Source organism: Poecilia reticulata, linkage group LG19 (genome assembly GCF_000633615.1).
Source record: "Poecilia reticulata strain Guanapo linkage group LG19, Guppy_female_1.0+MT, whole genome shotgun sequence".
Classification (NCBI taxonomy): Eukaryota; Metazoa; Chordata; class Actinopteri; order Cyprinodontiformes; family Poeciliidae; genus Poecilia; species Poecilia reticulata.
In genome coordinates, this window is record NC_024349.1 from 6,059,552 (window position 1) to 6,071,581 (window position 12,030).

Genomic DNA, 12,030 nt, shown 5'->3' on the forward strand with positions numbered 1-12,030 from the left:
GTGTGCGAGTTGTTAGTACAGTGTATGTGTGCGAGAAAGATAAAATGTGTGTGCGTGTGAGACATTTTAGTAGTATGTATACGCAATTTGAGTATTTTTTGAGTGTGCGTGATGTTTTAGAGTGTGCGTGAGTTTTTTTTTGAGTGTGCGTGAGTTTCTTGTAGTGTGTGAGAGACAAAAAGGCAATTAGTTAATTTGTACATCCAATAAAATAAAAATAAATCCAAGAAACCCAGCAAATTTCTTCAGGTGAGCAGGTAAACTTAGAAAACAATGTGCTTTTAAATCAATAGAAAATAAGGGTGAAATGCCTATATGTTGATATACACGTATTAATCTAAAAACGCCTGAAAAATGTAGTTCAAACTCATACTCAGCTTGATAAATTAATTAAGAAAATATACTTCATTAATGTAGTGAATACCAAAAAAGATTATTTTGTTAGGTAATACAGAGTTCGTACAAACCTCGTGCTTTTTTTTTTTTTTTTACTCAGGCATGCGCGGGGCACTTCTCTGTAAATGTGGGTGGCGTTGTTTGTATGAAGGCACGGGAAGGCGCAGAACAGCTCGCAACGGCTTGTCCCGTGTGAAACGTGATGACAGCTCCCCGTACGGAGACCCACAGTCACCCGTGGAGCACCGTGGGCCACTTTCTACCGGCACCATGCTCTCTTGACCTCTGGGTTCGTCCAGGGAGACGCGACTCGGTTCAATCCGTGGGGACGTGTAGCTGCTGAAAAAAGTTGTGTCGCTGAGGGGAGGCAACTCTGCCACAACACCACCACCTCCTCACACATCACCGGCCTGAAGAAGAAGTTGGATATCTAGTCTGACTGGGTCTAACGGCCAGATCCAGGTATTTCAACAGCGCATAGAAACAACTCACAGGTAAGAAAAGCTACTAAAACTGAATACATTTAACCGTAAYCCAAACCCAGGATGAACGACGTGATTCTTTTTTTTTTCTTTTTACATGAACAGCTTCAGCTTGGTGGGCATTTTGACGTTGTTTTTTCCCCCTCTTCTGCTAAAGTAAATGCGCAGCAGACATAGTTTATTCTGCATCCTGTGTTGGACGGATCAATGGCGTGAGGTGAATGGGAGTGAACAACACTAATGCTGCAGACGGAGAAATCACCCTGCTGGGTGTCAGCTGTGGCCTYTGCTGTCAGTTGTTCCATTATGTGAACACACAGTCTAACACAAACTCTAACCACAAACACCTAAACCTTATAGTTGAGATCAGCTAGTTGCAGGGGATACATTTTTTTCTCAAAATTAGTGTTATATAGTAGAAGTGTATAGTATGATGCAGTGCAGTGGGAAACTGTTTAGTCTCAATTCAGTTTAAAAGTACTTTATCATCAAAGAAATGTCATAATTCCTATCATTTAAATGTCTTGAGACATTTGTGGATGGTGCTGTTAGCATGTCGGTCTCATGACATGCTAACAGCTCAATAGCTAGACAGCAGAGACAATATTTCACAGTAATATGTCCCGGATGACACTGTCAGTTGTTTGCAATCACTGCTAATCCACCTCATTTACTTTTGCCGCTTCTCTTTAAATCTTTTTGAGACGCTGGAGTAGGGGATATGATCCCTGCCCATTATGATTGCTGGAAGAGATGGTTTGAACTTCTTGTTTCTCTCTCTGCAACCATGGAGCTTGCTTTAGGATTTAGCTATAAATCTAATAATAACTCCCATCAAGCATTTGTAATAACTGCCAGGGAGTTTTTCACATTGCTATGGAGGAATTTTGGCAAGTGAGGTTTGTAGTACTTTAGATGAGCCATCAATGTGCTGTTGGAGACATTTTGGTAGGTCAGCCACTTCTGGGAAGATGATCACTTATCATTGTTTCTCTATTTGTGGAAAACGGCTCTGTGGTTAGCTGGAGCCCTGCCGTAGAAATTATTTTGTTTATATCAGGACATTTTGTGTGTCTGTTTTTTTAGATTGCTTAGTCTATTTCATATAGTCAAACAAGTTCTAGTTAAGGGATTTCTTGATTCTTTTGATCTTGTATCATTTGGGGCCAGCTGTGGTTAAAAATTGGTTAATTATAGTTAATTCATTACATATATTTACATTAGTTTAATAATTTATAGCATGCTTGTCAAGAAGTAAAACAAGAAATTAATTATTCTAGAATTGCACTGCTAGCATGTTGAAGTAGCTCTGCTATGCAAGTTCCCTTTTGTTTTGTTAATTTTTTTTTGTTTGAGTTTTGCTTTTTAAAACAATTATTCTAGACTTGGATTTTGTGTACCTGAAAGCATTTTTACTTTTACTTTTTTTTTTTACATCCCGACATTTCCTGATGCTAGCATGCTAATAATCCGTCTTTAGCATCTCAGAAGTTCAAATAATAACTGGACTACAGCGCTATTTTTTTTGTGTGTGTCTTAATAAGTTGAGTGAGAACCACACAGCATTCTGGGGGATGTAGGCAGAGGAGATGCCTAACCTCTCACTAGGCAATGTTGGTGGCATCAACTAACTCACTCACTCTCTGGTTACCTAGCAACTCACTCACTCTGTAGTTGCCCAGCAACGACCTGTTGGGTAACATGCGCAGCAGCAGTTTAAGTTTTTGCCACCTTCCCTTATAAATGAACAATTGCGTCATGGAGTGAAAACTGTGGAGAAGACAGGAAAAGTCACGCCACCAGTTTGGTATTTCAGATGTTTAACTAAATGCATTAATAAGTATTCAAATGCGGTGAAGACAACTTGCAAAAGTTCAAACTGAGCATCAGAGTGGCAGAGAACTTGGACTGGCAGACGGATGGCGATCAAAGAAATTAATTAATTAACCAACTTGTTATAACCAAGATTTGCAGAATACCATTTCTGCACGCAGAACACGCCGTAACTTGAAACAGATGGGCTTCAGTGGCAGAAAACCACACTGGGTGCCTCTTCTGTCAGCTAAGAACAGGAAACTGAGGCTACAGTTCACACAAACTCACCAAAACTGAATGTTACCAGATTGTAAAAACATTGCTTGGTTCAATGAGAGTCGGTTTCCGCTGCGGGAGTTTAAGGAAGGGTCAGAATTTGGTGTAAACAACATAAAAGTATTGATCAATGATGTAGCATAAGTGTGGGTTGGTTGCCATTGTCAAGGTTTTGAAATGTTGCAGTTTTAAACGTGTATTTTTTCCAATAGTTTACGATCCTTTTAATGAGATGAAGGAAAGATTTTAGAGGAATCAGTTGCTATGCCTTTTCCGTTCTTTGTGCTTTAATCTAGTAGTCATCATTCCTACACTATTTTCTCTTGTCTGTTAGAAAGTAAATCAGCTATTTTTGGAAATTCGTGACTTGGAAATGAAAGGATCACCACCTATTGCTGTTATTAAGATAAGAATACACATAGCTAGAGCAGGATAAGTAGCAGACTGCAAATTTGCCACATGAGCTGATAGCAGGGTTAATTAACCAGCTTTATCTCATTAAGACAAACATGAGGTTATTTAACACAATAACAATATTTACTTAAAAACTGTAACTTTGTACCAATTAAGCATAATTTAAATGCCACTGATTATTAAGTCCAACACAGGACTAGCAAGGTGTGTCCAATAAAGTGCCTGATGACTTTACATTTTTTACGCACTTATAACATTATTAGCAGATCTAATACACTTGAATTGACACCTAGCATAGGCCATTATGTTGTTTTTTTATAAACTATAATTAACATTGAGGAAAAATATTGGTGTCACAGCATTGCTGCGTAACAGAATCCTACAATAAATACGAAGAAATATCCTGAATGAATAAAGCGAGATATGTTTGGATGTTGGAAAATCTAAACTGAATTAAATTATTAAAATATTGTTGAAGCTGATAAAAAAAAGCTAACAATAATCATATAATACGCCTGGTGGTTGCTAAGGCTTGCTAAGCCGCCAGGCCTCATCTAGTGGCTCGTCGTGTTTTTCAGTTAAAAAATATTTAAAGTTGACAGGAAATTTGAAAATATCACTTGATAATCATGTGATATTGAAAAATTGGAGAATTAACACCTGAACACCAACTATAAATTCATGTAACATTTTAAGAAGACTTAATAAATAAATAAGTAATGCTTAGCCTGGTGGGGGCACAAGTAAAGCCTGGTGGCCCGCCAGGCTTATAATACAGTAAGGGAAACCCAGTAATGTCATAAGTATAAAAATGTAAGTAAATGTTTCAGAAATATTGCTTAGTTTAGAAAATTGGGGGACACTGTTAGCTTCACAAAGGATGCTGGAGAAGAGAACAGTAGAGAGATGTTTGTTTCCTGGCTGTTAATTTTAAGGATTTATGTGGGTTTTGCTGACAGTGTTGTGTAACATAAACAAAGAAAAACACACTGCTAGATGCAAAATGTAAGTTATGTTCAAAGTGAGACATGATAAGACTTTGTTTGTTGTTCAAATGTTTGCTGACACAACCAGCCAGAAATATTGTTTTTGTTTATTTAACTGTTGGAAGAAGCTAATGTCACCTGAGATATTTTTAAAAATGTGCTTAAAGACTTTATACATCTGAGTTTTACCACAAAACAGTTTGATTCAGCCTCACCTCTGTGCTTCAGCAACTCAAAAAGGTTTTCAATGCATTTCTTACACTGAATTATTAAAGGCTAACGCGTCAGATATCTCAGTAATGAGGAAATATGAGATCAGTGTTTACCTTTGTGTGCATTACATGTCTCACTCGCAACTTATAGTTGTTTGCTTAATAAATCTGATAAGTTGTGCTGTTTTGTGCTACTCAGAGATTAAACAGACATGGTTCATCTTGAAATACTGAACAAAGGTTCCAGTTAAAGTAAAAAAGATGTCAGTTACTGAAAATACATGAAACGGGTAGTGAAAAACTATTCGCTGAATTGACATTTTTATGTTGTTCATAAAATTAGTTTATATATAACATTTTTTAAAACTTTTTATTCTAAATATTGAGTGCATGCATGTCACTGTACTTTAACTGCTCTCCGTTCAGCCTTTTGTTTGTCAGACTTGCATTGTTTTTCATTAATTAGATGACAACTGAATTAGTTATGTTTACATTGATTTCATTAAAATCTAACAAGTTGAGAGCTAGTAACCAAGTACCATTAATCAACAGATGTGTTTAGATAAATAAATGACAATACTTTCAAACATTTTACACTCTGCCATTATAAAATAGTTTATAGTTCACCAAATGTTATTTATGTCACTGACAGTATCGGATTTATATTGTTTTATGTATTACGTCTGAAAGGGTTTGTTTTAAGAAAGCTGTAATAATTACAGTTTTTTTGTGGCCCGTTTTATAACTTATATGTTTTGTAAAGCTCTGACCCATAAAATGTGAACAAGATCTATAATTAAGGAAAACAGTTCAGGGTTTCCCCCAGAAAACTTTCTAAACCCGGTGCTCGGGACGCTAGGGCAGTCGTCCAGCCAGCCGCCATGTTTTTGAGTTAAAATATGTTTAAAGTTGACATCAAATTTAAAAATATCGCCTGATAGTTATGCATTATTCGAAGACTGGAAGATTAATACCTAACCACCAACTATAAAGCCTTAAACAATGGTAATGGTTAAAAAAACTAAAATAAATAAACAATTCTCAGCCTGGTGGGGGCACAAGTAAAACCTGGTGGCCCGCCAGGCTTATTATACACTGTGGGAAACCCTGCAGTCAACTTAATTTTTTTCCTGAGTTTCTAGCTGGTGTTAAATATTCTTAGCCGCAGAGCTGAGTCAGTGTCACACCTTGTGTGAGAGCAGTTGTTGCTAACCACACTGCAAAAATGGAGCATATAGTCAAATTAAGTTTGTCAAACTTAATTTATTTACATTTGTTTAAGGTGACAACTGAATACATTTACTTGGATAAAGTTAATTTGCTTACTTGTAACAAATTAACTCATTTTTTAAAGTTTGATAACCTGTTTTATTTTTTCAGAGCAGGATTTAGTTAAAATGTTCAAATTATATTAGCCATTAGCATATGTAGCATTAGTGCTTGCAAACAGAGGTGTATCTGTGTATTATTTTCTGAATGCAGATGCATATCTTGACTCTCAGATTTTTAAGTTTGTATTTGTTTCCAAATCTCCAGCAAACAAAAGTTGAAAGCTGAAAATGATAAAGCAGAACAACCTTGCTATAAAATATTCAGCTTTATTTTCTGCTCACTACTTTTTAAAAAAGTTGCTTGATTAACAACAAACGTCTTCACAGAAAATTGTTTTATGGCTTTTGTGTTTCTTCTCCATTTTAATCACCTCACTCACACTGAAAGCAGCCAACTTTAAGTTTTTTTCCAACCACATCAGCACCGAACAGCATGGTTATGAGAACACGTTATAAAACGAAGCAACACTCAGTTTTTATGCTCCTTTAATCTGGAACAAACTTCCAGAAAACTGCAAAACAGCCAAAACAACGACTTCCTCTAAATCAAGGCTGTTTTTGATTAAAATAACTGGAACATCATAAACTGTAGTCTGTTTTTTAATCTGTAGTAATGGTTTAGCCTTTACTTCGCCACTTCTGTTTAATGCTTTTTGCTTGTTTTTCCTTCTGACTGCGTAAAGCATTTTGAATTGGCTTGTTGCTGAAAATGTGCTCCAAACATAAAATAATCTTGTTTATCTAAATGTGGCAGTGGTAACATTTTATTATTGTGTTGATAAAACACACCATTTACATATTATGTGTTTGGTAAGACGCATGAAGGGAAATGTAGACACTTTAAACTCGATTAAAACGTCACTGGAAGTTGAACGATGATCAGAAATATGGAAGGTTTCCTCCAGAAAACGAGCTAAGCCTGGTGGTTGGTAATTTTTTTTAAAAATTGACAGGAAATTTGAAAATATCACTTGATAATTATGTGTTATTGGAAGATGAATATCTGAACATAAAGTCTTAAACCATTGTTGAAAAACTTAAATAAATAAGCAATGCTTAACCTGGTGGGGACACAAGTAAAGCCTGGTCGCCCGCCAGGCTTGTAGTACATTGAGGGGAACCCTGAATATGGCAAGCATCAACTTTTCCGATAAAGATTACTTGATTGCTATTGGAGTAAATAACATGAATTTTAACAGTTTTCACTTTCAATTTTTATATTATTTTTCATGGATACTTTAAACATTTCCGAACTAGAGATCTCAATGATATTCAAAGTTTTGCAGCTTTTTCTAAAACCTTGGATGTTAGATTTTATTATTTTTTCGGAGCAGGGTTTCCTCCAGTTCATTATCAGCCTGGCGGGCCACCAGGCTTTACTTGTGGCCCCACAAGGATTAGCATTGCTTATTTATTTAAGTCTTTTTAAAATCTTTGCATTTTTTACAACTTTATAGTTGGTGTTCCAATCTTTCAATAACACATAATTATCAAGTGATATTTTAAAATTTTCTGTCAACTTTAAACATTTTTTAACTGAGAAACTCGACGGGCCGCTAGACGAATGACTGCCCTGGTGGCCAACCACCAGGCTTAGCAAGCTTTCTGGGGGAAACCTTGTCGGAGGAATCATTTCTCTGACTCACTCTTGATCCAAAGATATTATTGCTTAGCTCTGCGGTTTAACCGTGTTTTCCCATTACAGCATTTCTTCCCACTTTGTAGCTTATTACAGTATAATCCATTGAGGGATTGGCATTCCAGTATTTTGGCAATACCTGAATAGATTATTGCAGGGGAGGATTATAGCAAGGCTTGTCCTCTAAAATGATTCATAAATGCATTAGAAGAACTTTTATAGAATTATAAAGCAAATAGGTTTTAGCAGAGGGCTCTGGAAATCTCTCAACATTGTCCTCAGTTCACCCCTAACTCGTATTAAAGTTTGAATTCCTGTATTTTCTGGGTCTCCCCACATTTCTCTGTGAATTCATGATGTTTCTGCAGCCATGATATGATCCCATGTGAGAGATCTGTTGTGTAACAGCTCATATGCAAACTATTAGGACTGGGCTGTGTTTTTAAGGGTGCGGCATATCCTTGGGCACCTCTCTGGGGTCCTCCTTATTCCATACAAACGGTATCTATGGCAACACATCCTCGGCCCCTTTTGCAGCAAACATGCAAGCTGTTTCCTTCTCCCTCTGTGGAAATGTTTATGCAAAAGAGGGAAAAAAAGGAAGGCTTTTCCATCCGCCCGGCTCCTGAAAACACGTGTGTGTGCGTCATACAGTCCAAGTCATTGATATTTAACATGTGCATGCTTTAGAGGGGGAAAGGAATGAAGAATATGTGACCAGAGGGAAGTTATGGAACATGAAGGCAACAACGTCAGGATGAGACGGGATTCGGAAAGCGGCGTGGCAATGTTCCTCCGCCTGAGGAATGCCTGTTTGCTGCCCAGACTGCTGCAGAGATGCTGGAATGCAAACTAAATGAAAATGTGAAGACTGAGGTGGATTTATGCAGAGCGCCGCTCGAGCCAAAGAAAGAGTGTTTCCAGTTGCTTTAAACAAACCCACCCAGGGATTTTCCTACAATCAGCAGCAACCTCTGCAGCTTTCCAGTACCTCCTCTCAGCTGTTAAAGACAGTGGCTTAATGGTGCACAACATCTCAAATGTTCCAGGTGGTACACACAGACCATTCCTATTTAGGAACTGTGTTCACATTGTTTAAGCAAATCTAAATTGGGGAACTTGGAGAGCACCTGAGAAAAGCACCAGCCCATGTTCCACTCTAATGAAACTGGTAAACGCAATACAAGGACCAGTTTGTGCAAATCCTTTGTATCCTGCTCATCTTTCACCACTTCTCTGTTTGTGCTTACTGTGGTATTCACGCCTCTCTGTACCAAATATTTCAACAGCGTTTGGCGTCTTTAAGCTTTTGACTCAGCTTGCCAGATGTTCTCTTTTCATCCAGCAGTGGATTGTAAAATGGAAAACATAAACTCTGGGCTGTATCAGAAGCAAAACCACCTTATGTTGAAATGATGAGTCCAGAAAATAATGCAAACCTCCAGGACTCTTCAAAGTTGAATTCACTTGTTAGCTTTTATCAGTAGACCATTTAATGCAGATTAATGAAACATAAAAGTACTAGATTTAGTTATCCAGAGTGGTGGTCCCCAGCTATGGGCCCAATGTCCTGCATGCTTTAGACATTTTCCTGCCTTTACACCTGATTCAAATGATTAACCACTTGGCATGTCATCAGGAGTGTTCAGTCAGGGAACGCTGAAAGGTTGGTGGACAGGAGACTCGGAGGAGTTTAACACTACTGGTTAAGAGCAGTGAAGTTGAAATCAACATTGTTTGACGTCCAACCTGCTGATTCCAATTTTGAACAATTCCAATTTTGTTTGGATGGACTATAAAATGTACAGATCCAGGGAGAAAAGCGGCTAAGCCTGGTGGTTGGGGCACTACGGCAGTCCACCAGTGGCCAAATGTGTCTTTGTGTGAAAAAATAAGAAAAAATTTGGAGGTGCACAAGCATAATTTAGAAATAATAGTGCATTAGGCCAAAAGGCAGGTGCAGGGACGATGCAATTGGCCTAGTTTAATCTGTCAACTATAGATCTGTCTTAATCCATCTTTACTGTCACTGTTACTGGTGTGTATATATAAAAAACCCAACTTAAAACAAACAATTCTTAGCCTGGTGGGGTGGCAAGTAACGCCTGGTGGCCCGCCAGGCTTATAATACTCTGGGGGAAATCCTGCAGATGAATGTGTGAGAACTTTGTTTTAGTTCCCCAGTTTAATATCACATTAACTTTTGTTACTTTAATCACTGAAGAAAGGGAGACTTCTCAGTTTTGATGCTTTTAATCAACAAAAGAAACATGCTGTTACTGGTTGACTGATTGGTGCATCAGTTTGTTAAAACCTATTTCACCATGTCTAGGCGTTCATGCATGCCTCAGTTGTGAGAGAAGAGGTTACTGCTTAGTTATGTGAAGACATTTGGTGTTGCTTTCTGCTACCAAGACAACACTACAATCCTAATCATCTACTAACTGGGTCACTCCAAAACCCTAGTGTATTTTTTTTTGTTAGAACATCTGATTCAAGGTTGGATTTGTTTCTTTGGATTATTGTCCTGCTGCATAAACAAAGTGCGATTGACCAATAGGACACAGCAAAAACAGTCCTTTTTCTGAAATGTTGTTAGAGTTACACCAGATGTAACATGGCTCACACTCCCCAAAATGTTCCACTTGTCAGTCAGACTATCACCCCAAAACTCTTGGGGATCATCAAGATGTTTTTTCGCTGAAGAAAGACGGGCCTTTGTGTTCTTGGCTTTTTAACTCCCACGGAATTTCCATCCATTCTGTTTCTTTTTTATTTCCTGGATCATGAACTCTGACTTTAACTGAGGCAATGGAGGCCTGAAGTGTTTTAGATTCTTTTTCTTGGCTCTTTTGTGACCTCCTGGATGAGTCGTCGATGCGCTTTTGGAGCAATTTCAGTAGCCGAAAAACATCTGGAAAAGTTTACCACTCTTTCATGATTCTCCATAGAGACGTGCGATGGGTATGCCGACAACAATAACAGATTTTATTATTGTGATAAACAATAATATTGCTGTTTTGAATAATAGCATAATAATGCAACCACACATTCTTAAAGATCAATACACTTTAAATTCTATAATGAACATTTAACCCTGGAACTGGACGACAACTTAAATATCCAAAATAAATAAAACGAAACAAAAAACCAACAAATAAAATTAATTATTGTAAACAATATTGTCCTTCAAAAAAAGTGAGAAAAGAGGAAAACGTTAAATCATGTAAATGGAAATTATTGAGTTTAATTTGTTATTTAGTTAATTGATATAAAATTCATAGTCTGATGTATATTTGATGGGTGGCGATAATAATACATCATATGTTTTTGGTGTAAAATCCACAATAAAAATAAAAACCAGATACTAATATTACTATTTTTTGACCTATTAGATAACCCTTAATATGACAAAAAATGTAGTTTTGCTATAAGTACAAGTCCAGGAGACAGTCGAGTCCTGAATAATTGAATTTCATGTTTAATTTTGCACAACCTGCATATATTTGATAATTTCCTGGGTATAGTTTTCATCCAGATTAGATATTTCTTCATAAAGAAGATGCAAAGTAATATCTACACTGGTTTTGGTTATGTCGCGCTGTCAGAGGGGAGTTTCTGTGGCATCGACTTTAAAAACAAACAGTCATAAAGTCACCCCACATGACAGCTGCCAGCCGGCCGCAGCCTTGTCACGCTCCGCTCTCTAACCAGCCCTCAGCCCCTCGTCATTCATATCTGCTGACAGACTGAACGAGCGGCAGGGTTGCAGCAGATGCCCCGCAGTTTGTGATATCTAGAACCGTCGCGTGTCGTCCGCCTTCCTGAATGCGTTTGTGTGGACTCAGCGCTCTGGACGGCAGAAACAAACGGTATCATCCGCTGTCATTCAGCGAGCTCCAGAGGATTCTCCCTGTGTGTGTTTATGACCAGATGTCTGAAAATGAAGCAGAGTATTGTCGAGACTCCAGGAGTCAGCACATGGGATTGAATACTATTCAGAAAGTTTTGTCTCTCTCTTCATTAGGCCTGTTTGAGCTTGAAAAGCTGACATGACTCAGAGTTGTGTCAAACTTACACCAGTTCATACTGTGGAAAATAATTTTCAATCTTTTAATTTGGATCAGCAGTTGTGCAACCACTAAAAGTAGAAATAAATGCCTATTTAAAATCATAAATATCTGCCTGGTTTGATTCTTCAGGTCTGATATATTGCAATGTTCGGTTGGTTGTTTGCATACATTTATAACTTTTAACTTACTTTTTTCATATTGATTACAATCACCAGTACATACACCTACAAACATTTTCATAATTTTATTTCAGTCAGTGTATTGTAAGCCTGGCGGGCCACCAGGCTTTTCTTGTGACCCCACCAGGCTAAGCGTTGTTTATTTATTGCAGTGGTTCTTAACCTTTTTTGAGGTACCGAACCCCTCAGTTGCATATGCACATTCACCAAACCCTTCTTATTCCATC

General features: G+C 37.7%; 1 protein-coding gene across 2 annotated transcripts in view; it reads left to right on the top strand.

Annotated features, from left to right (window-relative positions):
• The first annotated feature begins 533 nt into the window (after nt 1-533).
• dnmbp (dynamin binding protein) overlaps nt 534-12,030 on the top strand; it is a 61,930-nt gene continuing 50,433 nt past the window's right edge. For both annotated transcript variants that reach the window (XM_008436671.2, XM_008436672.2), the window contains exon 1: nt 534-890. The gene's annotated coding sequence lies outside the window, so the exon portion shown is untranslated. The remainder of the gene's footprint in view (nt 891-12,030) is intronic.